Source organism: Epinephelus moara, chromosome 14, assembly GCF_006386435.1.
Source record: "Epinephelus moara isolate mb chromosome 14, YSFRI_EMoa_1.0, whole genome shotgun sequence".
Taxonomy (NCBI): Eukaryota; Metazoa; Chordata; class Actinopteri; order Perciformes; family Serranidae; genus Epinephelus; species Epinephelus moara.
In genome coordinates, this window is record NC_065519.1 from 30,556,678 (window position 1) to 30,562,209 (window position 5,532).

Below are 5,532 nucleotides of genomic sequence, written 5' to 3' on the forward strand. Positions count from 1 at the left end.
CTCACTCACTGACTCACTGACTTGACGATTTGACAATGGGACAGCCCTCACATACTCACGCACTTCACATGAACGCGCCTCTAAGTCAGTGAGTCTGTAAGGGATCGGATTGGAATTGGGCCATAGTCTGGGGCCGTTTAGTGGCCGTTTTGGTAAGGAACCGGAACGAGGGCGAGAGAGACAGGATCCGGAATTCGATGGATGCGCCTTTCCGTCAAAATAAAAGCACCAACCTAATAAAAATGCGGTGAAACTTTTTAATTCAAAGAATATAATTTACAAGAAAAGCCCCAAGCCATTAAGTTAACCTTTTTCTTTTACTGTAATTCGATGGTGCGCCAGAATTTAAAATTTTACTTTGGTGAACACTTTTACTTTGGTGAATTTGGTGAATTCCGGATCCGCTCTCTAGACCGGAACCAGAATCCAGACAAAATTCAGAGTGAATAGACACCAGGCTCTTCGCTTGAAGAGCCTGGTGACGCGAGGCTAGGAGTCACAAGTCAAACCTTTTCAGGGGAGTCATATATTCAGCAACACTCAAGAATGGTCAAGCTGAAATTAGGATATCCTCAATAAAATGAGTAGTTGCCAAACACGTAACTAAAATAGATATTCACTAACCATACATTATAGAGTGCTCCAAGGATGACGTTTTTCTGTAGGTCGACGCGGAAGTTAGCGTCACCCTTGTTCCCTTGTCAAAAAAATGCAGTGCACTATGAGTACCCGGATGGTGCACTGAAAACGGTCAAGAAGTTGCGTGTGGAATTATGGACACTTCTTGCCCTCAATGGTTGCCATCTTGGTAGTATAGTAGTAGTATTAGTAGTAGTAGTATATTGGGTTAATTTAGCAGTCTGTAATGATTTGGTACAGCGAACGATAACGCGAATGCTAATGCTAGTTTGCTAGCTAGCTAATCTGCGGTCGTCATTTCCAGTAATTGCACAACGGCTGTGTTTGGTTTGAGACAACACTACCTTGTCGAAATTTGCACACTACGCCAATGAGTTCATAGTGCACATAGTATACTACATGGAAGTGTACTCACAGAAGTACGCAATTTGAGACACAGTGCCAGTCTTTGAGACAAGACTGGGAGTGCTCAAATGCTAATTCATTTCAGGGTTTAAAGACTGCTTCCTAGGGCACTCTATTATGTGTGCTGGAGTCACAAATCAAAACTCCCAACATTAATTCAAACTTTTTCAGAGCAGTGGTATATTCGACAACACTCAGAAATGGTCAGGTTGAAATTAAGGAACAGCTTGGGCATGCTATGTATGAAAATGACCCTATAGGAAGGAAGGTTGGTGCTTAGTGTTTATCCAAGCGGCAGCCTTCAAGGCTGGAGAATGAAGCCAATGCAAGGGGGCCAAAAACTGCACTACCTCTAATGGCCACTTGAGGCTGGCTCTAAAACAGAATAAATTCCCATTCCCATCTGTGTAAAATGGTCAACTTTACAGTAGAAATTAACATGTTCACTGCCTGATACAAATTGGTCTCTGTGCCTAACTTCAACATTCATAACTACTGTACAAGGCCAAAATTATGCATATTTAAGGGTTTGGCTGCTTTGAGTCATAGGCTGTCTGCAAGGCATCAACACAGTCTATGAGTCAGATCCACCCTCTCATCCAAATATGGTCACTTTTGGCTCCAAAAAACAAAAAGAAATGCCGAACTGGAGGCCTCAAAACAGCAGTCCACAAACCAAAGGGTGACATCACAGTAACTACCTCCATTATTTTATACAGTCTGTGGTGCTTACCTTGATTCTAGAGGAATAAAAACTAAAACCCACGTCAAAAACCTTGGTGTAATCATTGATGAAGATTTAAATTTTAGAGGCAACATTAAAGATGAAATTAAATCATCATTCTGGCATATCAAAAACAGCTAAATTAAGAAACTCCATCCAAGCAAGATTTAGAAAAGCTCATTCATGCTTTTATATCTTGTACAGTGGACTACTGTAATGCACTCTGTACTGGCCTCCCCAATAAAACCATTAGACAGTTACAACTCATTCAAAATGCTGCTGCTAGAACACTGACAAACACCTAGACGAGAGGACACGTTTCGCCAGTTTTTCGATCCTTGCACTGACTTCTAGTTAAATACAGTATAAGACTGTCCTCTTTTCCACAGCTTTGTTTTAATCAGTTTTTTATGGTACTTTTACTTATGATATCAAATTCAACTCGCCTGTACTTTTATCAGACTTGCCTGCGCTTTTATTTATGTTAATCTTCTTCTTTTTTAATCTTATTATTTTTCTTATCTTTTGCCTGTAAAGCACTTTAAATAACATTTGTGTAAGATAATGTGCTATCTAAATATAAATATAAATATAAATATACATCTGCTTGGCGGAGCAGTGATTCTGGATTTCACCAGGAAATTTTAAGTTTTCATCTCTCATCTGTCATCTTTTGTAAACACTGGGAGCGTTTTAGCCCAGAATTTTAACATACAATAATATATTGGCTGAAAACAGGTAGAATGAGATGGTATTTTGGGATAAAGGTAGTTGAACAGCCACATAACCTTGTTTTGTCTTTTTCCTTTTATGTGTTCTTGGCCTGTTTTATAATTCCCTGCCTTTTTCACAGAATGCATTCATCACTTATTTGAACAGTAGATTCAGCTATTATCATGTGTTACGGAACAGTTGGCAGTTTTTTAAAAGTAGGCAGATTTCAGCCATGTGCACACATTCACTTTTGCCAGTAGTAGGTATATGGGTCAGTGGACAGTCACACAGAGGCACAAGGAAGGGCCTCAGTGGGATACAGTGTGAATTTGAAGTGTTGTCTTGAAATTGAGGTGAAACAGTCCTGAAACCTTGTAAATGAAGCTGTGGCTTTTTCCCCCGAGCAACAAGACTTCATCAGGAAATGACGTAGGACTTTGTCCCACATCAGAATATCACATGTTGAACTGTAGCTAAACAGGCAAAGATGGGTATTGTTTGCCTTTTATAGAGTTTCACCATCACTGGGCGTGAATGCCAAAGCATTCACAGCCTATGTTGTTCTACTGCTTTGGAATTTTGGAATTCTTGATTCTTACACCCACTTTTTTGCCGCGTTACTGCTTCCACATTTTTTTCAACATACAAACTTAATTCAAACTTCAAAATGTTCAGCTCAATTAGGAATGGATTACTTGTAATTTTCTCATTCATAACATTCATACTTTCTAAAATATTCAGTTTGGCATTTTTTTGTCCCAGTCCAGCCGTGTACACAGGTCATTGAAAGTCCTTGATCTATTTCTGTATGAAATTGCATGAAAAGAGATTTCACCGTGTGAATTTCAAAATTTTCTTGGGGGAGAACCCCCCGAACCCTCCTGAAATCTTTCTGTTTGTCACAACAGGACATAGTACTGGATTTTTTAAGCAGATAACTAAAAGCCAAAATCCTGAGCCTGAAAGTGAGAGAAAGTCCATCAACTGATGCAGTTAACTTCAATGTCAAGTGAGACCAGAGATCTTTAGAGGAGAGCAGATCATACCAGTTTTCTAACCTGCGAACGTGCTCCCACTTTTGTCACTACAGACACACATTTCACACTGCTTATTCATCAGGTTGTCCTCTCTTTCACAGTATACAAATTATAGTGATCCGAGTTATTGTGTTTGAGGAAAGGTCAGTAGTTTGTGAGATGTGCTTTAACAAATTCTCTGGGATTAACTGCCTCATCCAGGAGTCACTTAGCAGTTAACCTGCTGTCCTGATCACATTTTTGACACAACACACACACATTTCACACACTGTGTTCATCAGGGTGTCCTCTCTCTTACAATATTATATAAAAGCAAGACAAGCTATGTTTTTGACTAGAAAGCTGAAACATGGAAGGTGAGCCTCAGTCTCTATGAAGTTAATTGTCTATATTCCATGGGTATAATTCAGTTTATCAATGATATTTAAACTAATTGGACCCATTTCTACACTTTCAACTAATGCTATTACTTCACCTTTTTTTACACGTTTAAGCCAGCATTGCAGTGTAGTGTCAGCTTTTTGAACGTTTAAGCCAGCATTGCAGTGTAGTGTCAGCTTTTTGAAAACCTTGGAATATTCCACTGTATTGGTATCATGCAACTATTTAATGACATTCACACACATTTACGCCAGCACTGCAGTGTAGCATCAGCTTGTCAAAAAACTCTTAAATATGTGACGTGAGGTGCAGAAAGGGAACCCAGGAGCGGAAACGGAGCCGGTTATAACAATGATTTATTTAACAAAGGGCGGGTGAATCCACAAAAAATCAAAATTGCAAGAGTCCTTCAAAAAACACAAAAGACGTCCAGAGAGTGCTGGGCTGTGAGGGCACGGGAGGCACTGGAAAAGACGGAGGAGAGACACGGTTACAAAAACTCATCAAAATGCACAAGAGAAAGTTCACAATGTTACCAAACGGGAGCCAAGCTGATACCACGGAGGTTCTCTGTATACTCTGGCGTCGAGGAGTGTCTCAGCAGGCTTAAAGTAGGCGGCTTGATTGGCAAAGCAGAAACAGGTGAGTCCAATCACTCCTCGACGCAGCAGGGAGGAAGGGTGCCTCCGGAGGAACAAAAGTAAAGTTACCCAAACAACACACACACAACCGGAACAAACTATCAAAATAAAAGCAGCAAATACAAACCACAACAGTACCCCCCCCTCAACGAACGCCTCCTGGCGTTCTCCCAGGCTTGTCCGGATGAGCCGCGTAGAACTCCCGGAGCAGAGAATCATCCAGAATCAGGCCCCGTGAGATCCATGACCGTTCCTCAGGACCGTACCCCTCCCAGTCCACCAGAAACTGGAACCCCCGTCCCCGCGGGCGAACATCCAGGATCCGAGACACCGTGAAGGCGGGATGGCCGTCAATGAGCCGGGGGGGAGGCGGGGCGACGGTCGGAGGGCTGAGCTCACTGGGGCTGACAGGCTTCAGCAGGGAAACATGGAACGAAGGATGGATCTTCATGGAATCCGGCAGTCTGAGCTTGACAACAGAGGGGTTAATCACTTTCAAAATCTCAAAGGGGCCAACAAAGCGAGGAGAGAGCTTACGTGACTCGACATCCAGGGGGAGATCACGTGACGACAACCACACCATCTGGCCGGGACGGTAGGCAGGGGCGGAGGAACGGTGGGCGTCAGCAAGACGCTTGTTTCTCTCCGCGGAACGGGTGAGCGCTGCCCTGACGGACCTCCACACCTCTTTCACCCTCCGGAGATGTTCCAGAACCGACGGGACCGCCACTGCAGCCTCCTGTTCTGGGAAGAGGGGGGGTTGGTAGCCCAGGCAACACATGAATGGAGACATACCTGTGGCCGAACTGGTGAGGGAGTTATGGGCGTACTCAATCCAGGGGAGCTGGGAGCTCCATGAGACTGGGTGATGGGCAGCGACGCAACGAAGGGCCGACTCCAGGTTCTGGTTGGCCCGCTCTGTCTGGCCGTTGGTCTGGGGGTGATAGCCTGATGACAGACTGGCCGTGGCTCCTACTGCCCTGCAGAACTC